Source organism: Prionailurus bengalensis, chromosome F2 (assembly GCF_016509475.1).
Source record: "Prionailurus bengalensis isolate Pbe53 chromosome F2, Fcat_Pben_1.1_paternal_pri, whole genome shotgun sequence".
NCBI lineage: Eukaryota > Metazoa > Chordata > Mammalia > Carnivora > Felidae > Prionailurus > Prionailurus bengalensis.
In genome coordinates this window covers 14,767,955-14,793,948 of record NC_057353.1, presented here as the reverse complement: position 1 = coordinate 14,793,948, position 25,994 = coordinate 14,767,955, and the positions used below count along the sequence as shown (strand labels likewise).

General features: G+C 36.6%; 1 pseudogene; it reads right to left on the bottom strand.

Moving 5' to 3' along the window:
• Nucleotides 1-20,112: 20,112 nt before the first annotated feature.
• On the bottom strand, nucleotides 20,113-25,281 carry LOC122495966 (annotated as a pseudogene).
• Between the last annotated feature and the right edge of the window lie 713 nt (nucleotides 25,282-25,994).

Genomic DNA, 25,994 nt, shown 5'->3' with positions numbered 1-25,994 from the left:
ATTTTTATTAAATTATCTTTTTATTTTCTTTTTCTTTTTAAAAAAAGTTTATTTATTTTTGAGAGAGAGAGAGCATTCAAGTGGGGGAGGGACAGAGAGAGAAAGGGACACACAGAATGGGACGCAGGCTCCAGGCTCCCAGCTGTCAGCACAGAACTCAACTGTGGGGCTTGAATACATGAACTGTGAGATCATGACCTGAGCAGAAGACAGATTCTTAACCAACTGAGCCACCCAGGCTCCCCTTAAATTGTTATCTTTTTATTATTGAGTTGTGTTCTACATGTATTCTGGACACAAGGTTTTTGTTAGGTATATGTATTATTAATATAGTCTTTCAAGTTGTGTTTCACTTTTACATTTTCTCAATAGTGTCTTTTGAAGAGCAGGTTTCCAGTTTATCATTTGTGTCTTTTGTGGTTTGTGTGTGGTTTTTTTTTTTGTTTGTTTTTTTTTTTGTTTTTTTATGTTCTGTTAAAGAAGTCCTTGCTTATCTCAAGGGTGCAAAGATTATCTCCTGTTTTCTTCTTAGAAATTTTAACTCTTTAGTTTTATGTTTTATTCTATGATCTGTTTTGAGTTTAATTTTGTGTATGGTGTGAGACAGGTTTGATCTTATTGGATATTTCATTCCAGTTCTTCCAGAAACATTCTTGAAAAGATTAATTCTTTACTCATTGTATTGCCTTGAAATCAATGGACTTATATGTGTGGGTCTAGTTTTGTCTTTTCATTCTGTTGTATTGATATATATGCTATTTTTATGCCAATTTCACATTGTCTTGATAATTTTAGTTTTATATTAAATATTGCAAGTCTAACAAATTATTCATTCTTTTTCAAAATTATTTTAGCTAGCCAAGGACTTTTGTATTTCCATATATTTTTTAGAATCAGCTTTTACAGAATCAGCTTTGTAGAATCAGTTCTACAAAGAACCTGTGGCATTTTAATTGGGATTACACTGAATTTATATGTCAATTTGGGGAAAATTGACACCTTAAAATGTTAGTCTTCCAAACTACAAAAAGGTATATTTCTCCTTTTATTTAGGATTTCTTAATTTTACATGACACTGTTTTGTAGTTTTCAGTGCATTTGGGGGGTCAAATTAGCCATTAAATATTTTATACTTTTAATGCTATTGTAAATGGCATTAACATTTTTTTAAGATTATTTATTTATTTAATTTGAGAGAGAGTTAGAAAGCGAGAGAGAGAGAGAGAAGCGGGGAGGGGTAGAGAGAGAGAGAGAGGGAGAGAGAGAGAATCCCAACCAGGTTCTGCATTGTCAGCGCATAGCCTGACATGGGGCTCGAACTCACCAACCATGAGATCATGACCTGAGCCCAAACCAAGATTCAGACGCTTAACCTACTGAGCCACCCAAGTGCCCCATAAATGGTATTAAAAAAAAAAAATTCTGTTGTCTCATGCCATTGGATTTAGAAAACTTTGGTCAGACTGTGTTACTCCTCTGCTCCAAAACTTTTAATAGTTTCTGAGTTCACATAATAAGAGTTAAATTCCTTCAGTGAACTAAAGGATTTAGCCCCATATAATCTTGCCTTTGCTACTCTACTGGCTCCTTGTCCTTCCTGCATGAAGCATAGTGGCTTTCTTGCTCTTATTTAAATATACCAAACACTCTTCCACCTAAGAGACTTGCTCTTTTTCCTCAAAACCTCCTGCCTGTATTCACACAGTAGAGATGCTCACTTTCTATGAGGCCTTCTCTGACTATAGCATATAAAGTACAGCCTTCTCCTCTTCTCCTCCTCTACTTCCTGACTCCATACCCTCACTTGATTTTGTTCCACGGCCTCACATTCTCTATATTTATTTGACTATTTTTCCATTTCTTGTCACTTCCACCAGAAGCTCTTAAGGAAAGAACTTTGTTTTGTTCACTGTTGGAATTATAACAGTGCTTGCATTTTGTAGTTGGCACTCAATAAATCCTGCAATGAATGGCCTGATAATGAGAATTATTTCAACTCTGAGGGCAGAGATCAGATTGCTATGGGTTATAGGGTGACAAGGCATTAGAGGAAAGGATGGCTAGTAAATAATAGTACTTCTCAAGGAGGCTTGTTTGAAGGGAGTATCTGGGTAAAATGGAAGCCACTTGGGGATTTGGTGGCAAAGGAAGACTTCAGTGCTCATTATTTTAGCTATAGAAGAGATTTAAGCATGTTTAGTCAAAGAATCCAGGAAGTTCTCTTAATAAAATCAAATGAAATCCTTAAGTTTCCAAAGTTTCCAAATGAAGGGGGAATTTCCACATAAGTTAGAGCAATGGACCCTGCAATTTTAATATCTAACTCTTGTCAGTCTTCCTACTGGAGCTGCTTGTTTATCTCTGCTGGCCTTGAGGGGTGTGTGTGTGTGTGTGTGTGTGTGTGTGTGTGTGTGTGTGTGAATGCTCTTCCCCTTGTGAACTGGCCAAAGTTTAAACCCATAATTGTTCCTTCAGTGTCACCAGCTGAGACAAGGATAGTCAGCATAGGAAAGCCACGGTTCTCAAACTCATTTGGAATGGAACAACTTCAAGGCTTGGAACCAGAACAATTTATGATGGAATCCCAATTCTGTCTTCTTAAATGTGGGTTTTAATTCTCTGAACCTCAGTCCCCATAGGCTTTCTGCATAGAGCTATTAAGAGAATAAAGTTAGATATTACATGTAAAACAAAGTTTCTGGCACATAATAAAAACTCATTAATTCGTGTTCACATATATCACTCATTTTGAATGAGCATTAAATTCTGATATAGTTTTATCATTCAAATTTTGACCTGGCATACATATTTAATTATTTATTGCTTAAAATTTAAATTTCTTTAACATGTTAATATGATTAACTTTGTAAACTGAAGCACAATATAAAATCAAAAGCAACATTTCCATTTAAGAAAGCAAGCTTCTGACTTTAATAGGGCCAGGTATTTGGAGTTTGTGGCTCATACTTTTAAAAATATTTTTCATCTGTTTTGTTGCCTGTTAATGACACTAACATGTAAGCAGGGATAGGTACCAAAAATTTAAGATCAGCATTAAGGTCAACAAAACTTAAAATCTAGAACATCCTATTCATCATATAATTTTTTGTCATTTTAAAATAAAATGTCATAAATTTTTGTTTTTAGTATTCCAGCACAAAGCCCATGAGTGTATTGTGGTAGAGTAGCTCAGTGGTCCCCACACTCTAGCATGCATCAGAATTACCTGGATGATTTGATAAAACATTCCTGGATTCCGTACGAGAGTTTCTAATTCTGTAGGTGGGGAATGCGAAGCACAAAGTTTAATTCCTAACACATTCCCAGGTAATGATGCTGAAACTGGTTTAGAGACCACACAGTTAGAACCACTGGTGTGGACTTAAAGCAGTGGTTCTCAAACCTGGCTGCACATTAGACTCAACTGGGTGAGTCCGAGCCCCACTTCTCTCTCTGACTCTTGCTCACTTGCACCTACTCTGTCTCAAAAAAACAAAAACAAAAAACAAAAAAAACCAAAACAACAACAACAACAAAAACTATAGACGCCTGGGTCTTACACCAAAGGTGTTGATTGGTTCTGGAGAATGTTCTGAGCAATAGAACTTGTTTTTTTAATATTGATTTATTTTTAAGAGAGAGAGAGAGTGCACAAGTGGGGCAGGGGCAGAGAGAGGGGAACAGAGGGTCCCAAGTGGGCTGTGCCCTGATAAGAGCGAGCTCAATGTGGGGCTCAAACTCATGCACTACAAGATTTTGACCTGAGCCAAAGTCAGGTGCCGCTGAGCAATAGAATTTTTAAAAGGTATTGATTTGATTTTTAATTTTGAGAACTATTTCTCTTGGTTTTTTTATTGTTGTTGTTGTTCTTTAATGTTAGGCTGTTTTCTTATATGCCTCTTTCTGATGATATACACATATTAAAAATCTACTATGGGCAAAGTGTTATGTTAATTGTAATATAAAATATGAAAGGAGAAGGTAAGTCTTTGTCCTAAAGTAGACTACAATCTAATTGAGGAGATTAAACGCTATGGACATGAAAAGTTAACTAGAAATATGAAGTGTCTGGGATTACTTCTGCCTGGTAAGATTATAAAAGACTCATGTAATACAAGTGAATTTAGTATTTCAGTTCTAGCTAACTGAAGCTTTGAAGATATTTGATTTTTGGATTTTAAGAATATAACATTTAAAGTAAAGAGAGATACCAATAAGAGGAAAGAATTGCTTAGTCACTCAAATATATTAAAATATAATGAATTAATTTTAATGATAATAGTAATTATGACATAGTTTCTGGCAAAGACATCAATAATTGAAATACTATTTTTAAAAAGTATGTAAAACAATTCTTTATTGTGAATTTCCAGAATATTCATTTATATTTTGTCTTACAAAATGGTCAATGTGGCTTCTTTTTCCTGTGTAATTTGGAGTTAAATTAGCACATTTGGTTAGAGGTTTGTGCTAATGATGCCAATCTAATTAGTTTGTTCCCCCATATAAACTAGGTAGCTTTGCTTTGTTTTCTATCCCAAATTGCACCCCAGTGGCCATTTTGAAATTGTAGGACATTTTTACACAAGGATGTCTTAACAAGGAAATGTGGATGTATTAGTGAAATCCGTAAACTTTTTTCAAATAATAAATGTGCTTTGCTTGATTGATGCCGAGTCAGTCATGTAATCTTCACGTGTTAATTTCATCTAGTTACCTGTCTGCCTCTTCATGTGGCATCTCTTCGTGGGCACCCGGTAATGTGAAGCTTATCTGGGTGACCCACAGCTCAGCTGACGACACTTCTGTCTTCTATTTAAGGCTATAGTTAAAAACTATTGTGCAAACTTTGTCTCTTGGGAAATGCTATGGCCTGTTTACTTTAGAATTCACAGGTCCTGAGTTTTACAGTATGTTAGTGGATTTAAAACTTAGAAAACCCATTATCCTCATATGCATTCCTTAATATGTATACCTAAATGCTTTTTTAGAATGTAGTGGATGTCTAATTCATGTCTCTGAGGTTGCACATCATACTCCTTGTGTTATTTAATCACTTCATGCTTTAACAAATTAAAAAGAGTGGCAGTACTTTTAGTAATCTCACCATACCATAGTAACAAACCATTGTGCTCTTAAACTGGATGGAGAAGAAAATAACTCAGTTATAAACAACACAAAAAAAGAAAGAGGGGGACTGCTTTAAAATAGCCCTTGTTTAAAGGCTGATGTTGAAAGCTCAGAAAAGGAGAGAATCAACCACTTAACAGCCTTCATTCCTAAAATATTGAAAGAAACATAACCTTCTCCCAATATTTTTAATATACCACATGTGAGTTTTTGATATTTCATGGAAACAAATTTTTGGACAGCAATAGTGATAGCAATAGTATGCCAAGGAGTGGGAAAATATGGGATTCATGCTGGAGTCTGAATAGACAGAGGACTTAGTAAGTGACTGAATGTCACAGCATCAAGGATGATCCCCCAGGATTCTGTCTAAGTAAGAGCATGGATGGAGTTGCTATTAACTGAGATGTGGAACACCGGAACTGGGCAGTGATAGATCAACACTGTTTTTGATATAAGTTTGAGATCAGGAGATCTCAGTTTGGCAGTTGGATTAAACATTGAGCATATATCTCAGCTGGATATATAAATTGAGGATTTGTTGGCAAATGGATAGCATTTCAAGGCATAAGAGTGATGACATAATCTAGAAAATATGCTATGGGTTGGATTGTCAAGCCTCCAGATTCACAAGTCTCCAATCCTCTCACTTCCCATTTCCCTCTAAAAAGAATTGTGGAAGCTTAACTTTCAGTTTCTTACAATGTGGACTTATTTGGAGATAGAGTCTTCATAGAGATCATCAAGTTAAAATGAGGCTATTAGGATTCTAATCCAATATGACTGATGCCCTTATAAAAATGGGACATTTCAACACAGACACGTGCTAAGAGAGATGGTCATGTGAAGATTAAGGCAGAGATCAGGGTGATGCTTCTCAAGCCAAGGAATGCCAAAGATCGCCAGCAAACCACCAGAAATGAGAAGAGAACAGATTCTCCTTCATGGCCCTCATGAGGACATTTGACTTCTGACCTCCAGAATCATGAGAGAAACCGCCCAGTTTGTGATACTCTGGCAGCCCTAGCAAACTAATACAGAATGCATATTCAATGAGAATATAAAATATTTCAAAACTGAGCCCTGCTGTGCTCTGATATATAGAGAGAAGAAAAACCCCTAAATGAGGCTGAAATTGAGAGGTGAGAGAATTAGGAAGAATTACAATGGTGTGATGTCATGAAAGCCAAGAATAAGGAGCAAGTCTCAAGGACGGATTGGTCAACTCTCCTGCATATTACTAACAGACAGGCACTGAGTCTTTAACGTGGTATTTGGTTCTAAAATGCTACGATTCTATGGGGCAGCTGGGTGGCTCAGTCAACTCTTGGTTTCAGCTCGGTTCATGATGTCATGATTAATGAGTTTGAGCCCCTCACTGGGCTCCGCACTGACAGTGCAGAGCCTGCTTGGGGTTCTCTCTCTCCCTCTCTCTCTCCTTCCCTCTCTTCTCCTCCTCCCCAGCTCATGCTCTCTCTCTCTCTCCCAAAATAAATAAATAAACTTAAAAAAAAATAAAATGCTATGATTCTATTATTTGCTTTAGGGTAGAGGTTGATCAAGGAAGAATAAACTCATTTTTTTTGTTTGTTTATAAGTTATAGTCCTAAGAGCAAAATCACAGGGTGTCTGGCTCAGAGCTAATCTATCTTCTCTAGAGACCCTGAATGATGTTTTCAAAATTTTATCAGTAGATAACTCTAATTCTGACACCAATTCCAATGTGTGGGTTTTCCAATACCACCAAGTAATTCTTTGACACAGCAGGGCTACAAGGCAACTCGATTCTGACCCTATTTACCTGTAGAAAGCCTCTGATCCCACAGGGTAAGGGCTCACCTCAGTCCCACAAGACTGTCTCCCACTTCAGATGCCAATTGCAAGTTGAGTGCTTCTGACCAATTGCCTGTTGGAGTCATTTAATTAGCTATAGCAGTTTACACACTCTGAGAAACATTTTACTTACCCGATTACCAGTTCATTATAAAAGAATATAATTGGGGCGCCTGGGTGGCTCAGTGGGTTAAGCGTTGGACTTCAGCTCAGGTCACGATCTCGCGGGATCTCGCGGTCCGTGAGTTCGAGCCCCGCGTCGGGCTCTGGGCTGATGGCTCAGAGCCTGGAGCCTGCTTCCGGTTCTGTGTCTCCCTCTCTCTCTGCCCCTCCCCCGTTCATGCTCTGTCTCTCTCTGTCTCAAAATAAATAAACATTAAACAAAAATAAAAAAAAATAAAAAAGAATATAATCATGGGCAGCCATTTGGAAGAAATGCACAGGGCAAGGTGTGGGGGTGGGGTACAGAGTGTCCAGGCTCTCTGAAGACACCACCCTCCCCAAACGTTGAAGCTCTCCAAAAGTCTTGCTTTAGGGTTTTTGTGGAGGCTTCATGACATAGGCATGCTTGATTACATCATTGCCTGCTGGTGATTGAGCTCCATCTCCAGCCCCCCTCCCCCTCACTCCCTCTCTGGAGGATGGTGCTGAAAGTTCCAACCCTCTGACACAAGTTTGGCTTCTTTGGCAACTGGTTCCCATCATTAGGTTACCTAGGGGCTTTCCAAAAATGACCTTATTAACATAACAAAAGATACCTTTTCTGCTCTAATCTCTTAGGAAATTCCAGGGATTTTAGGAGCTCTGTGACAGAAATGGGGATAAAGACCAACTATATATTCTTTACCATGAATCACAATAGCACAATAATCTAGTAATTTGGTTCAAAACTAAAAAGTGAAAAGTCCCCTTCTTATCCTTCCCGAGTCATCCAGTTTCCCTCCAAAACGGTACCTGTGTTACCATTTTATTTTGTATGCTTCCTGAGATACCTTAGGCGTATACAAGTATTTATAAAAAAATGTGAACATATATATTCTCCCTTCTTTGTAATACAAAAAGTGGCATGTACCTTACTTTTTCCCTTGACAGTGATGTGGGGAACAAAGGCAAAAGAAAAAAAATTAAATTTCCTTACAACTTAACCATTGAGAAGTCCTTGAGATAGGCAGAGTGACCTTCCTCTAGGAACTCAACTGCTCTCTCTCTCTCTTTCTCAAAAATAAATAAACATGAATGAATGAATGAATGAATGAATGAGTAAATAAATAAATAAATTCCTTTGGAAACTTCCTTTTTCTCTACATCCCCAAGATAGATGGTAGCAGTCATCCTCCAAGCCTATGGCCCACTGATACACATCAGAAGCGTCTTGTGACTAAGGTTTTACTAGACAGTAATAAATTTCTAACAATAGTGAGCCCCTCAAGGTCCTGGAAAACTTGCTTCCAAAATTCCTTACAGACTTCTGCTTTACCTAACTCCCTCCCAACTTGAAAGTATATATAATCAGTTGCTTCTCATAATCCCAGAGCAGCTCTTTCTGCCCGTGGGTCCTGTCCCTGTGCCCTAATAAAAGCACCATTTTACACCAAAGATGTCTCAGTTCTTTCCTGACCATTTGCTCTGAACCCCACCATTTCTACATCACTAATAGATTTCCAAGTTCTTTCCTTACCAGTATACGAAGAACTGCCTTATTCTTTTGTATAGTTGAATTACGTTCCAACTTCTGAATATAATTTTTCTAATCAGTCCCTCAGTGGATGAACAGTATTCTGTTGTGAATATTCTTGTATATTATTTGAATGTGATCAAGTTTATCTGTAGGATAAATTCCTAATAGTGGAATCGCCAGGTCAAAAGATGATGAGGTTTTAATTTTGATGGCTAGTGTAAAATCGCATTGTGTATGGGTTTCAGCAATTTGAATTTACATCATCCAAGTAAGAAAGAATCTGTGTTTCCTATACTCTTACCAGTGCGGTTGTTACCAAATTCTTAATGCTTGTCAAATTGGTCAAAAATGTCATGTTAGGATAGTTTGAATTTGCATTTTTCTAATTCTGAGTAAAACTGAACATCTTTTTTCTGTTGAACCATTTGCCCATTTTTTTTCTATTGGGTGGTTAGTATTTCTTAAAATTTTGTAAAGAGAAAATTATATATTAGGGAAATTGGTTCTTTTTCTATGATGTGAATTGCAAAATTTTCCAAAGTTGTCTTTTTTTTTTTTTTACTTTGCTTATAGTTCCCTCCACCCCCTCATGGACTGTTGATTTTTACAAGGTCAAATTCATCAACCATTTCCTTTGTAGGCAGGCCCTGCTTTTCTATCCACTGGGCACACTTTAGACTATGGTGTAAACTGCTCTTGCCTTAACCTCAAATCATACTATGATATTAACTGCACAGAGTTGGGATATTAAATGCTTGTTAATATATGCCATAGAAGTTCTAAGAAATCACTATGATTCCTTAAGTCATTTAAGATTTTTCTCCAATCTTACTTTAGTCTTAAAGATGGTTTGAAAAAGGAAAGAAAGTGGAAACTGTGATTTAATTCTGATATTACTTAAATAAAATTGAACTTAATGGGGATGAAATAAATAAAATCTTAAAACATATTTGTTAGGCATAGCTAGCATTCCAAGTGTTGATTTTTTTCTTCCTTTCCTCTGGTGTATATTAAATTACATGTAGCCAGCCAATTTTTTTTTTGGTGGTATTATGAAAAGATAAACAAATCTCTTCAGAAGTAAAATTTTAAAAAGGATTCCATGAAGAAGTCCTTTAAATTATCATTAAATTTGAATTCTGATATAGAATCAAAGTATATTTTTGTGTGTTTTCTTGTTTTTTCTGACATTCTATTTAAAACATATTGTAAAATAGGTAATATTAACAAGAAAAACCCAGGATAGGATTGCTTAACAGTTCACTCCATCCTGTTCATATTAAAAGAACTTTGTTGTAACATGTACTCATTATAAAAGAAAAATGATTTCAGGAACCACATTTATATGCTGACCAAAGTCAGAAGTGAAAGATTAACCCCAGAAGCAGAACAATTGTCCTGTGACTGAGAATGAGGCAAGTAGAACTGATATTTGGTGGGTCCAGGAGGAAAGATGTATCTTGATGCTTAAAGGGAGAGTTTTGCAAATGATATCTGATAATGTGATTTTTTTTTATCTGGATGGAGGTGAAGAATCCCTTACTGTCCACTGGACTCTTCTTTGATAATATTTAAAGAGAGGTGGATTTTGCTAAATTTGTCCCAGGCAGATAAAAGGGAAGAGGACAAATGACCAGAATTTATATTATCTTATACTTGTGTGCTCCTGCTTGTAGACTTGATTGGAAGAGTTATTAAAAAAAACAAGGCTTTAAAAAAAAGGGTTAGATACAAGGCGAAGCATAAATTCCAGACAAACAAGTTCATTAGGTCTCTGTGGATTTAATTCACTAGAGGTTTGAGCAGATCAATGCTTTTGTTGTAAAAGGTATTTAAAACTCTATGTGGTTTTGGAAGCCTGTCCTGATGTGTAACACATTGCAGTGTCTGGCAGAAGAGGGTGAGCTGGTTCACTGACTTATTGCCTGACCTTGGCCAAGTCACTCTACTGACTGTAATTCTGGCCACTTGCAGAATCCACACAAAGGGACACATTCCATGTCAGGGAGGATTTTATAGAGCCAGACTTTACAATTAGTTTAAGTTAGTCAAAAATTCTTTTGCACAAATTTTTGTTTATACAGTCATGTGTATCTGCTGACGGGATCCATGTAACTTTGTCCATTTTGTGTTTATGGATACAATATATTTCACTATATTTAAATTCATTATTTATTTATTTTTCTTGAGAAGTTTATACTCAGGTTACTGCAAATAAAAGCTGTAGCTTAATTTCAACAAAATCTGTGTTAAGATAAAAAGAATTGCCCTATGTTACGAATGATTCCATTTAAACATCATACATTAACTCTATGCAATTGATAGAGTTTAACACTTTATTTGCTACTCCAGCCACATTTTTTTCCCACAGAAGAGCAAAAAACGAATGAATATTCACACTTAACTTTTAGCTTCAGGCTAAAATGTATTATGCACCATATTTTGGTTTTTAAAAATAATCACCTTGTCACAGTTCAATGGCAAAGTGAAGTCAACTCTGTCAATAGAGACAATTTGAGGGGGAAAAAACATTCTTCACCCCCTTGAGTATCATTTCATTTGAATGCTCCTGATTTTTTACCTGCTACTTTTTTGGGAATGCACCATGGGAAAATATAATGAAGTCTAAAATACCATACACTGAAAACTCATCTTTGCTGACAGCATATAGCTGACAAGTCCTGGTGTTCTCATACATTGTCCCTATTTGAACACTATATTTTATGTACCTAAAATGCATGTCTAGAAGGTTGCTTTTAAACTCCACAAGCGCAGAAAAAACCTGGATGCCCATATGTCTAACAATGTATTGCATGAATATATTAACACCATCACAGCACCAACTGCTTTCATTGTTTTGCTATAAATGGGATCATAGTCAGGATATACATTACTTAAAGGGTATTTTTCAACACATCTGAGAAGAAAGCAAAATCATTTGTTAAAAAATATTTAGGCAATAAAAGAAAATGAAATAAAAGTAGTAGACGTTATCTTCAGTAGAAGACATTGGCAATTGAATACAGCTGACATGATTATTTTTTGACAAGAGGGTGATAGGGTTGTAGAGGTTTGTATTCTATTATTTTAGAATCTACTCTCCAGGAAAGACCTGAATGGTTTTCACAATTTTGTGTTGATATTTTAGAGGCCAGAGACTTTTCAATTTGCCTTTGTCTAAAATAGAGTAAGAATAAATTAAGATTGTTCCTTAAGAAAATCAAGACATCTTTAATGACTTTAGTGGTTCAATTTTCCTATTATTATTGTTATTGTTATTATTCTGAGACCAAAACCTTTAAATAAAGAATTGTTACTACTCTGGCATATTTTCAGATAATGCAGAGAAAATATGAATAAGTAAATCAATGAATTAATGCATAAGAACAAATAGAAGAATTCCAGGGTCCTTCTACAAATTATAGAAAAAAAAGATTATTCCTCTTATGAATGTGAATATAATTAATATAGGTTTTGCTTTAATATATATATTTTTTGCCTGGTCTTGGCACTTATGAAAATCACTTAAGCTTTCAATGTTTGGGATGACGATGCTCACAGGACTAATGGTGTCAGGCTCCACCTTCTGATAGTGATATCCTGAGGTCGTAAGAGAGATTTGTAAAGACTTTGAGCTCCCTAGAAGAAAAGCTGCATATGAATTCAAGTGGCAGTCACTGCCAGGACTTAAATATACTACATCTAAGAAAATCTTTGGTTTACTCTTTTCTTAAATTTCAGGAGAAAAAGTTAAGAAAACTCATATTATGACAGGAGGCAAAAAGCCAGAAGTAGTTCAAAATGGTTGATCCAAGAAAGAAATTGTATTGAGCTGTGGTAAATGAGCAGGGTAAGAATAACTTCAGTGAATTTCATAAAGGTCAAAGACAGCTTTGAAGACAAAAGTCCCAAGCTGTGTTCTGTAGCTCCTCATGAATTTTTTGTTGTAGAATCCCATATATGTGGACCAATTTTTTCTAGTGGGTTATAATAAAAGCCACCAAGGCAAGTGTGGGCAACTATACAAATTAATAAGTATATCTATAGATAGATAGCTCCATAAATGCCAAATACATACACATGTGAGAGACAGGTACAGTTTGTGATTTTTTTAAATTCCATTTTACAAACTTATAAACTTTCTAGACAGAGTGAGAAAGATATGCAGATAGTATGAGACTGTCAATGTGAGAAAGATTAATGAATGAAGAATATTTTTGCCATGGTTTAAAACAGTCATCAGTTACATGTCATTTAACAAAATCCAGCTAGGTAGTCAATTATAGACTTTGCTCATTTCTTTACATTGTGTCTCCTTTTTCTTCTAAGATGGTTTATTAACAAGATAAACTCCTTGTGCTATTTGAGAACAAAGGAGGTGAAAATCATATCTCACTGTGTGCCTTGTGTCTCTTTTTAGTATCACTAATGCCTGTGAGCAGTGTTTGGGGATTAAGTATTTTTTATTGAATTGAACTGAGTGCTGTCCATATGCTCAAGAAATACCACCAAGATGGTTTCTCAAAGGGAAGGTTATGCAACTTTAGTAGCAGCTTAAGAGAGGCATGGACATCCTTTAAACTATTAGGGTAACTATGGTCTGCATTAATCAATACATAACAATGAAATGTAATGGTATACCTGTTCTGGGAAGACCATATTTGGAGGAATGCATCTATTTCTCAATCATGCATTTTGGAAGGTCACTAGTGTACGATGTAGTTGGAGAAAGGTTTGAGAAAACTGGAAAAGTTCAACCTGGAGAAGCCTTCTGGGGGCGTTTTCTTTCTTTTAATTTTGTCAGTTTCTTATGAGACATGATTATATAATGTTTTGTGGCTCCAGAGGAAAGAATTAAATGAGTAGCTACAGTTAGAGAGAAGCACATTTAGTTGTATCTAAGAAGGAAATTTTGATTTTTCAATATTTTTAGTAGTTAAATAAAAATAAATACATAATTCCTTCTGCTATTACCGTTTTATAAATGTAACAATGTATTCACGCTAAAGTAGAACAGACATAATCTCATAGTAGAGGATATTCTGTTAATATGAATAACTTTAACTTTAAGAAAAACTCAGGGCATTCTTCTTATTTCTCTCAATTTGTCATGGGCCAATAAAAACATCATGATTGGCCCTGATCTAAAGACTAATTTTGGGAGCCTTTGGCCTCAGTTCTGTGAATTCAATGCAAGGGCAAAAGACAACTATTGGTAGTAGTTTTAAATCAAATATTTGAAAGTTACTTTAGAGTATGAAAACATATTTTATCTTTTATTAATGGCTAAACAAAATATTAATCCTTCTAGAAATGGAAGAGAAAGATAGGGTTAAAAAAAAAAGTCTTCACTTGCGTAGAACCCTCTAAAATGCATCTGGCTATTTCTTCTCTTTGCATTAGGCTCTATTTAGATGTTGGTGCAAATTGGTTAGTGAAATGGACTTTTCTGCTTCCTCATTTTCTCTTCATTCTTTTGATGGGCCGACTGGTTTCAAATATCATGAACTATAATGATAGGCCATAATTTATATGTCAGAGTTAGCAAACTCTAGATGAATGGTCATAAGAATGGCAGAATGTAGTCAGTATTTTTCAAATGTCCTACAGCCTTTTTCAGCTTAAGAAAGAAATGTGAAGCTATACAGAGAGCTAATAACTTCTTCCACTGGAAAGTAGCCACCTTTCTATCCAACTGTAACTAAAAGAAAATGTATTTAATTTACTATTTCAATTTACAGAAGTGCATCCACAGCCCAGACCTCAGTGTAACATAGAGTATATATTTCATTTCAGTAAGGAAGGACTGAACTGAATCAATATTTGAAGGACCTGGCACTGTATGGAGGTCAACAGATTCTGGATCACTCAGACAACCAGGCTATTGGTCTGTTGGAATGCCTGAGTATGTGTTCCTCACTCATTGCACTACATATTTAAAAATGACACACCTGTGAGTGTTATTATCTGAGTGCGCAAGAGTCCCTATGAAATCTGATGCATAATCAATTCCTAGCCATCGCCTCCATCATCACACATGCAGCTTGCCTGATGCTTAAAGCAGAATCATTAATTTCAGAGCCTTACTCTTTAGTTTCTGGGCTGAACAATTCCCATACTCAAAACAATTCATTTATTTCCAGATTGCAGGCTAAAGTAATCTATTGGAACAATGTAAATAAAGTTCTAGGTTTCTTCAAAACATTTCTTTAGAAGTATTCATGCCCCACTTTTCTTTTCTTTTCTTTCTCTCTCTCTCTCATTTTTTTTCGAGTTTCCATGAAGTTCTAGGAATTTAAGTAGTAGCAGTATTACTCACTACCTTTGTTTAAGCACCCCCCAGAACCCTGGTTTCTGTTATGCACTCAGTCAGTCAATCTTGTTTCTGTATTAAAAGTAACGTACTTTTTCCCATGGTCATCACAAAAGTAACATAGTGATTCCAGCGGAAAAAAAGATAATCACTGTTATAGAGGATCATCCCAAAGCCACTGCTGTTAGGAATCTCCTTGCTAAGTTAAGCAAAAGGAAATAGCACAAAATGAGTCTTCTATAAACAAAGTCATTCTGAGATCTAACTTAGAAACTTAACTTCAAGATCAATCCTCCATCATGGTACCCTGTTTTGTATGTGTGTTTTGTTTTTGTTTCTGTCATCCCATCCCCCAGTTCTTCTCAAAACTTTCCATATTCTCAGTAGTGTGTGTGTGTGTGTGTGTGTGTGTGTGTGTGTGAGAGAGAGAGAGAGAGACAGAGAGACAGAGAGACAGAGAGAGAGACAGAGAGAGAGAGAGTGTGTGTTTTCTCCCTTCTTAGAATCGGTTATACCATAGCATTCTGAAGGGCAGTCTGAAATATGTCATTGGAGTTCAGGGACATGATCAAAGTCGTCTATGTAAAAGTTTGTGAAAGGCGTGAGGTAGTCTGAAGGAAGCATTCCATGATTCTTTCATGGTTTGGCACTGGAGCTCTGTGATAGGCATCCAGAATAGGATTAGCAAAAATGAAATTGTCTCCAACTGAAGGGTGTATACACTTACTTTCATCTTTATCTTAAGACTCATTACTTTCTGATATTGGCTAAGGTATAGCCACACTGTTGTTTGAGTGCCAAACAAAATAATGTGCTAGCTGCTTAGTAAGAAGCCTCAAACACAATCATGTCTAGAATGGAATTTTATTGCAAAGTAATTTCTAGGCATTTATTTGGAATGAAAAAGAAATATTCTAATAAGTTGTTAAAAATATCATTTTAAATTGTTATTTCTTTTTTGAGAATATTTTGGTATTTTGGACATTTTAGCTGATCTATGTCATTTTCCCTTCAGTTTAGGAAATTTTCTAAGATTTGAGGCATAATTTTTTATAGCAGATGCTTCTCTTTGTTTTCAAGTAAGGCATTTGGGTATTTCAGGAGAATTTTTTATTATGCTTAATCACTTTCATGCTCATTTGATTCTAGACCCTAAATAGACTCTAGTTTAATCAATGAGCCTTAGGCCAAAAGAACAAATGGAATATTAAATCTGCACAGACAGAGAGGAATGGAGAGACTGATTAAGAAGATATGAGGAACTCACTCATCAGAAAAGATGAAGAATGGATTAAGGCACTATCTGGAGAAGGTACTAGAAAATTACCATTGTGGGGTCAGTAGAAGCATTTTTGCAGTATTCTAGAAGTGCTTTTGTTCTAGTAGGAAAATAAGAGTCTATATGGCAGAGTCACTTCTGTGGCCTTACTCGCACATAAAAATTAAAATTCCAGAGATAACCTACCTTATTTTTATTATTTCTAGACTATAATTAAGCTGGGAGATAAATTAAAATATAACTATCTAATTTTAACTATTTTACAGATGTTCCAAAAATGTCTTTCTCTCTCCTAAAAGATTATCTTTTTATATATGGAAATATTTAAATAGATTATAATTTTTCTTTTACGTATAAATTGGTTACCAATTGTTAATTTCTTTAGCATTGTGAATCGATTTGAGAAGCTCAACGAAAGGTTTGGACCCTGCCCCAGATAAATGCTTACATACTCATACAATCTTAGAAACAAATTTATGGCCTTTACAAAATGCTTGAAGTTCATCCATGAATGTGTAAGAAGCCCTACATTAGAATAAGATCAGATTTCAGGTTAGTTGACAGCTTATCATGCTTATCATGACTGAAAAAAGTTTTGTTGGTGAAAGAAGTAAAAACAGCTGACAAGGCACACAATCCTGGTTGTAATCTTTAGAAATGATTGAGTTTATTAGCTAGCCTGTAATGAATGTTCAGGGTTTTTGGAGTTTCACCACTTCAGTTTTAAAGTGAAACTTCACTGCTATCCTATGCTGCATTTATTTGAGAAGTGAGAATAATTACCAGTGTGCATTCCAAATAGAGTCCAAGTTAATTTCTATTAGTGACAGGATGTGCAATATCATATGTAAACAACAACAACAAAAGACTACCTAATTAAAAGATTTCAGAAGGAGATTTCAATTTTCTAAATGTTGGTGCTCATACTAAATAATATGTCTCAACTGAGCCAGCTTATATCTTTGCCAAGTTTCTGTCATTTGGCAGGTTGTTCCAACATTTAAATTCAAATATTCAATGAAAAGAGCTCTGAAGAAAGGACATTTTTTTCTGAATGAACAGTCTTACCTGCCATCCGTGTATAAAATGAACTCTTGCCCCACCCCTGTTGTCATTGGACAGCCAGTCATTAAAAATTGATTGAGTGCCCACTATGTGCTAGGTATTGAAGTATAGCATACAATTTTTATCTTAAAAAGCTGTGGTCTACTGAAGAAGCAACTAGGATTTAGTGTGATAAATGTTATCATGGGGCAATATGGGGCAATCTAGGTTCTCACTCACACTTAGTTGTTATAGAAGATTTATTGATCCTGAGCATGTCTAAATTTAGACATAAAGATGAGTAGAACATAGGATGAGCAACACGGAGGTATTTGGAAAAATGAAGGTAGAATGGGAAAGTGACTTTGGGACCTAAGAAGAAGATATAACAAGTGTAGAGTACAGAAAGCTAAGGATTTTGATTCCAAAAACAATGTGAAACTAGTAGGGAATTTTAAGCAGAAGAATGACATACACTATTTTGAAATTTAGAAACATCACTCTGTAGTAGAAAATAGTTGGAAAGTTGGATGCCACTGAAAAATTGTAGGTAAAAGATATTGGTGACCTCAGTAAAGGTAGCTAATGGACAGGCATGGAGTATTAAAAGATTCATCAAAATTAACATGGGAACAATTGTGGGGAAGGGGGAGCAAAGAGTAAAAAATGACTCCCTCACTTCTGTTTTATGTAACTTGGTAGTTTTAACTTCTGTTTTTATGTAAATGGTAGAAAAATTTACAGTGGCAGAGGAGGTTTTAGAAGGAAAGAAGATGAGTTCAGTTTGAAGTATGTTGCATTGTAGTTGAATATGGAAAATCCACAGAATGTCCAGTTAGTAGGTAGCTATGTGGACTTGACTTAGGCTATGTATGTAGGTGTGGATATTATTCATATAGACACAAACAAATTATGGTGTAGAGAGGATGAGATCAACTAGGGAGAATGGAGATGGAGAAACAGAGACAGCGATTGGGATTGAGAGAAGGCAGGGAACGTAAGGGAAGAGATGAGATGCAATCAGATTTGAGGACAGAATTCCTCAGATGCCAAGTCTGTAAGGGATGGTGGAGAAAATGAAGGCTTGGAAGAGGCAGCAAGCAAATGTAAACAAATCTACCTGGTTGCCCGGCTGCCAGGGAAAAGAGTTCATCAAGAAGGCAAGAATTACCAGCAGTGTCAGATCCTACAGAGGTGTCAAATCCCAATTAAAGTACACATGAAAATGAGTCACTGGATTTCTTGACAAATGTCATGAACGTCCCGACAAACATGAGCTTCCGAGAAGAAACTCAATAAAGGTAAATGTATAAGCTGAAATGTTGCAGTTTGAGAAATAGGAAATGAGGAAGTGAAAGCAGTGAATGGAAGCTACTCTCTCAAGTAGATGGCTGCTAGTTGGAGGGCAGATACCATTAGACAATGCTCACTTAAAAAAATCTCCTATTTTGCTCATATGAGCTGCACTTTTTCATATATGTTAAACAAAATTCTACCAGCTATGTATTATTTTTAAACTAGAATTAATCCACTAAGCCTAGGTTAGAGATTTATTGGGCTTGGTATATTTTATTTTCCTTCCTCCGTCAGGAAAATCAGCATGTTTGCAATCACTGTGAATACTATTTGGCTTTTATTTTCATGTGTAATGTCAAGTATGGGTATAAGAGTCAGAGACAGATAAAAAGAAGAGAAACCCAAGCATATTTCTCTTGGGTTTGGATCAGCTGAGGTTCTCCCTGAAGGAAGGAAGGAAGCTTATTAAAATGAAAGTGCCTGTTCCCTTTTAATTATTATTTCAAAATGTCAGATCACTGGCTTGAAGGCCTGACTAGCTGAGCATTAGCCCTTGAAGCAGTCAAAAGGCACAGGGTAAGAAAGTAAGTTCGAGTGTGATGAAATCTCCCTGTTCTATTGGATTCTAGCGGTCAGAGCCATGGTAGCTGCCATGGTAGAGAGCTGTCCCCGAGAAAGTTCAGCAGAATCTGGGTGCCAGTGCATTTCTGTAGAACCCACCATTAGCTTAGTGTGCCAGATATTGCATATCAAATTTACACAGCACAAGGATTCTGATCGTAGGTCTTTCATCTTTGTGAGGGGAACAATGGACTGAATTTTGCATCCAATGTTGACCTGATGTTGTAAACGTGTAAGTTGATAAGTTAAGAAATTTGTCAGACTCACGATAATTATTTTTAAGCATGTAGTGATTCTGATTCATTGGTCACCTTGTTGAGAGTGCCATACCATGCCATGACAGCAATGTACTGATAAGATAATTAGGTGAAAATTCTTTGATCATTTGAGTTGAAATAAGGGAAGTGATCTAAAATATTTCAAAAACTATTTTCAATATAATTGGTTGAATTAGTATCTAAATTTGCTAACTCATCTAATATACATCATTATAATGGCATTTACTCGTCTCTATTTAGCTGGCAATTTCCTTCCCAAGTTATGGGGGATGAGGCTGCACTATAGGAGTTAGGAGGTTGGGATCTAGAATAAGACAAGCTTGGGAGAATTTCTGTTCTCGTATTGACTAGCTGGGCAATCTTGAGTGAACTGCTGCTTTCCTCTGTGCCTCAGTATCCTCATCCATGAAAAGATGATAGGAATGGCAGTTCTTGCCTTGGGATATTGCGGGGACTGAATGAGGTGACTCAAACCTCGATGTAATAAGCATTCAGTGAGTGTCACTGAGTCTGACTTTGGTATTTGCTGCATGCTCTGATTCCCAACAGTTCATAAATAAGTAACCTTGCATATCTCACAGGTTGAGCTGGGGGAGCAAGCAAAATAGCCATAGCCTCTGAACGAAGGAGCAGGGCAGCTTCACACTGGGCAGGCGCACAGGAGGACACGGTCTGCCTCTTGCTTCAGCTGCTGCCAACTCTCTCCAGCTGTGCGTACAGATGGGGCTCCTCTCTCCTGCAGTGACAGGGCTCACATTGGCACAGGCTGGATTGCTTGTTGCTGTATGTACTCCTCTTGCTGAAGTTGCTGGGCCAGCTCCAAGTCGCTAAGGCCCAACAAGCCAGGTGGCTGCTCCCACTTTTTGCTTCCGGCCAACTTGCTCAGGGAATGACTTAAGTTCAAGTCAGAGTCACAAAAGCAGCTGTCACCACCCACATTGTGCAACTTTCCCACACTACTTGCTCCTCCTATGCAAAGTCCTGGTCGGTGACCATTCGGTACAAGCGACTTTCATGTTTAGTCAAAGTTTAGAAAAAGACGCTAAGTTCACTTTCCTGGGCAGCTGCCATTAGCTCACAGAGACTATTGTAAGTCCTCGCTGTGTCTCAGCGGTCTCCAGGAACTCTCTGCAATCAGGCTTTCTGTTAGGAGGTTGGTGTCGCTGGCGTACTTGCAGGTGAAGATCTTCTCTACCAGCTGGTTATAACGCACTTTCCAAACTGCACTCACAGCCTCAGAAGTCCGGGGATCAACAAGCTAGCCGTGGTATAGATATGCCTAGCAAGTCAAAGGTCCTGCACTCCGATGCCTACTCAAAATCTGAGACTCCTGTGAATCACACATTGCCATCCAGACCTGTGGCCAGTTTAGGCAGCATTGCCACGGCACTGTCCACACTCTGCTGAAAATAAAGCTGAAGTCCCTCTGATTTTTGGGGATTGGTGGATTGGAGACCATCTCCGGGATGAGCTAGTGGAGCTCATTTTATATAAAGATAGTATCTTTACCAACAATTGTTGTTTTGGGTTTTATTGGCCCTTACGATGTGGTCAAAGAGTTCTTTTAAAGTAATGCTTTCAATGACTTTTTAAATAATCGTCTAAAAAATGTTGTGTGTTCATATAACTTATTTTGATTTCTAGCCTCATTATCTTTCACATTACCTTTAAAGTATAGTGAAGTGAAAATATTTAACATTTGAGAGAGAAAATAGAGAATATTTCATCTTCTGCTATAGAAACTAAAATACATGTGTGTATATTTATGTATGTGTGTAGACAAACACATACATATAGACATATACACGTGGGTTGTATATACATATATGCACATGCATACAGACATATACACATTTATGTATATGCATACATATGTATGCATGTATATATGTGTGTAAGTAAATTAACGTTATAGGTATATTTTATGCTGCGTGAAATAGAGGTTTTCCCTTATATTTTAACAATGGAAATGTATAAATTTTAAAATGGTAAAACATAAAAAGACAAAATGACTTACTTAAAAGTAATTATTATCTTGGACAATAATTTTATATTCTTCTGACAACTAACACTAAAAGACTTCAAATCCAGGATGCCTGGGTTGCTCAGTCAGTTAGCAGTTAAGCATCTGACTCTTGATTTTGGCTCAGATCATGATCTGAGGTTTGTGACTTTGAGCCCTGTGTTGGGCTCTGTACTAACAGCACAGAGCCTGCTGGAGACTCTCTCTTCCTCTCTCTCTCTCTCTCTCTCTCTCTCTCTCTGCCCCTCCCCTGCTCTCTCTCTCTCTCAAAATAAATAAATAAACATTAAAAAAAGACTTCAAATCCATCTCGATGTCACATAAGTTATGTACGTGACTAACATATTCTGTGTTTCTCCTGAAAGAAAAATAAAAGAATCTCTACATAATCTGATACTAACTTCATAATGGGCTCAAGTGAAGGAAATGTGAGAATTGGCAATTCTGAATTTCATTGTTATGAAGTTTGCTTACTCTTCTCAGCCCCATATAGTTAAATTTCACTATTGAATGTTACAAAGAAGTTTGATTAGAATAATTGAAATGACTTTTTTCTATAAAAATATTGTCGACAATTTTTAATCACCTTCGACAAAAATTATTCACAAATGTACATCAGACCATCATCAGCAGAATTTCAGTAAAGACAAAAAAAAAAAAAAAACCTCTGTGTGTGTGTGAGGGGGGGGTGTGGGTGTATGAGTGTTTTAATCCATTAGAAGATTTAGTCTGGTCTGCCTGACATAAGGGTGATAGGTTTCTATCTCTTAGTCTAATTAACACCTTTAATCTTTTTTAATGGTTAGGCATTCTCTCTTTGGTTTTGAGGCATGCTAGAGATAAAAGCATGGGAGGCTGGAGGTTAATCCTTCCTGTACTTTATTTCTTAATTTCTGCCACAGGGATTCCCTTTCTATCATGGCTATTTATTCAGGAACCCTGATGATATGCTTTGAGTAAGAGACAACAGATAGTTGGTTTAGAACTATCATTCAATATTCTTTAGATATCAAATTACAGGGGCTGTAATTAAGAGCTGTTACATGAACACAACTCCAATTTCTTATATGTCTTTTTTATTATTATGTCTCAAAAATGAATCAAATTAGTGCTTTTAGAATTGATATTGAAACCAGATAGCACCATACCTTGGATTATTCTAGCAAAAAGGTAACAATGGTGGCAAACACCCCTCAGATTTAGTTAATTAAGGATGTTATAGATAGATACTAACATATCGATGATGATTTGCTTTTTCTCACTAAAATGAAGAGTGTTGAATTTCCTAGTATTGATAATAGAAATCTATTAACTCAAATTTGGCAATCAGTGCATAATAGAGATTTGACTTGTCATTTTAGAATTAGGATTTTTTAGGGTTATATCTTAAGTTTTTTTTTAAGCTTATTTATTTATTTTGAGAGAGACAGAGAAAGAGAGAGTGAGCGGGAGAAGGGTAGAGAGAGGGGGAAAGAGAGAATCCCCAGCAGGCTCCGTGCTGTCAACACAGATCGTGATGCAGGGCTCAAACCCACAAACCATGAGATCATGACCTGGGCTGAAACCAAAAGTCTCTTGGATGCTTAACCAGCTGAGCCACACAGGCTCCCCTGTGATTAATATGTTTTACATAAGGTAATGTTTTGACCATTTGCCCCAGAAGCCTTAACATCTTTTCAAGACAAACTTTTTTTCAGAGTTTTTGAAAATATACTGAGATTTTATTTGTAAAAACGCATTCTTCTTCAAAATATTCCATTTGGAATTTTAGGCAAACTATAGATTTTTAAATATTTTCAAATTAATAAAAATCTCTTATATGACTTGCGATTTCAGCTCAAATATTATATACTTGATATATATACTTATATATCTTTAACAAATTTTGCTGTAATTGAACCAATATGTCATCTCTTCAGAACTGTAACTGAGGAAGAGTTTTTGAAAATGGACCATTTCTTGAAAAAAAAAAGAATTAAAATATTCTCAATTTGACTAGAATTATTAATGTAATATTCCTGTATTACACACACACAGATTCTAAAGATCTTTAAATAAATTTAGGTAGAAAAAGCCAGGAGTCAAGGAGTGCTAATTAAATATTTAAAAATGGGACAAATTCCCTGGCGAACGTACAAATATAGGAAAATTATAAATTAAAGCACTTTCAGAATTCTCGATTATGAGCTATTTAGAATGTTTGGTAAAATATATGTGTGGAATACATTTGCAAAGAAAAGTATAATGACCAGCTCTACCCTTACTTCCTGCTATGAGCAATGGGTTTATATTATGCATATATGACTATATAAGGTACAATATATTGATCTAAAAGAGATTTACTTTCTTTCCATAACATTCTCTTTAGTGATTTGTGAGGGAAAAAAAGAATGATGAGTAATATAAGAGTGGTCTAATGAATTTGTGCATTACCTGCTTTGTGTCTTCATAAATGTAACTTGCCCAGTACAAATAGATGATTAGTATTCATTCTAAATTTTCTTTACATTTTTTCGGACTAGCAACTTATGTGCTTATTGAGGAAAATCTAAGTACAAAATGAATTTTTTTTTTGTCCTGTCTCCTCTCCTGCCATTCTACTTACTAGTTACTTGTTCTTGACCAGAATAATAATTGACCTAGAGTAACTGTTGAATTCCACATCTTTAACTGACAAGTGAAGATAATGTCTGCTTTAAATATCGTGTTGTGTGTAAACTAAATATAATGTTTTTCAAGTTCCTAGTATACAGACTGCACTTAACAAATATTAAGGATGCCTTCTCATTTGAGAGATTTCCTATCTTTTAAGTAGCTTCGTTCATATCACATAACCTAGTTTGATAGTTAAATGGATATAATATGGCATCTTTTGCAAAGCCAGAAAACCATGATTTAAATAAGTATTACCTTTTCCAGGGAAGATTGCCTTTCTTCTCCTTTTTACTTACCTTCATTATTTTTATTTATTTCCTTTTTAAGTTTATTTATTTATATTGAGACAGAGAGAGAGAGAGAGAATGCCCATGTGCACACATGAGTGGGGAGTGGGGGGAGTGTCAGAGAGAGGGAGAGAGAGAATCCCAAGCAGGATGCACACTGTCAGTCCAGAGCCCCAGGTGGGGTTCGAACTCATGAACCATGATATCATGACCTGAACTGGAGTTGGATACTTAACCAACTGAGCTGCCCAGGTGACCCCTCATTAGTTTTTATTTTTATTTGTAAGTGTCTGAACCAAACGCTTTGCTATCTTTCCAGCTTCTTTTCCTTTTTTTTTTTTTTTTTTTTTATAAATCATTGTCTCATAGCACTATAGCAAGTTAATCTACAATAGAAAACAGAAACCACAGCACATGTTAAGTCTGCAGGGAGATTAGATAGTGCAGTTGGGTGTGTTGTAGTGATGTGGGTCACCCACAAGAATAAACCTTTGTGCTCTACTCCTCACTGTCCTGTCAGGAGCTAAAAGACCTAGCCCCTGGCTTTGTTTCCCTTTGGAGGTTTCCCTTTGGAGGCCATCTTCATGGGAATGGTCACACACATGCAGGAAGGTCCCATTGTTGGGGTTTAATGCTTTGCTCTCCAGTCTTAAAATTCTTGAGAATTTTATCTGTAAATTTACAGCTTGTAAGTGAAGTGATATGGGACATTGGAGGATATGGCCAGAACTTAGAGCCTGGCTCACACACTCTGCTCTTCCTCAGGATGGGTTCTCAGGCCAGCTCCCAACTCCTTGTCCTCTGCTTCCTCAGGCCCTGGGCCCTCCTCCTGCCCCTCTCCCATGCCTGCTGTTGCCCTCTGCCTGGGGCGGCCACTCATATGAGACTCTCATTTCTCTTTCTTGCTTTGAGCTCCATGGGGCCTGGGCAAGGACTTGGGGTGGGTTGAGATAAAGGGTGCCCACCGATGTTTCAGGGCAGGCAATGGCAGCAGCATCCCTGCTCCAGTAGGTGACTCAGTGGTGCTGATCCTGCCACTCATGGTCCAGGGTCCAGGGGCACAGTGTGTACAGATGTAGGAGTTCCAATCTCTAAGGATGCCGGTAGGTCCTGTCTATGTTGGGTATCAGTGGTGAGAAGGGGAGGTTGACTTCCCTGTGCAGTCAGGTCTGCAGGTCTGTCAGATGGCTTTAGGTAGGCATCCTGGAAGTGGTGGCCTGCAGGCCTATCAGGTTCAGGTGGGGTCCCTGGGCTCCTGCAAGGGTCTGTACTTTGTGGGTGAGTATTTCTATGGCAAATGAGTGTGACATTAAATAGCAAATAAAAGCAACGTGAGAGGTCAAGAAAGAAACCACAGAGAAAGGGACACGTTTTATATTTTATTACCTTTAATGACATATATATATATTTTTTTTGAACAAGAGATTTTCATTTTTCACTGAGCTGAAATTACATAATAGGTCCTACCTTTTGGTTTGTTCTCTGAATCTTCCATTCACCTTCCCTCCCTGTTCTCTCTTTCAACCCAACCGGTTACTTTGAATCCTAGCCAGAGAG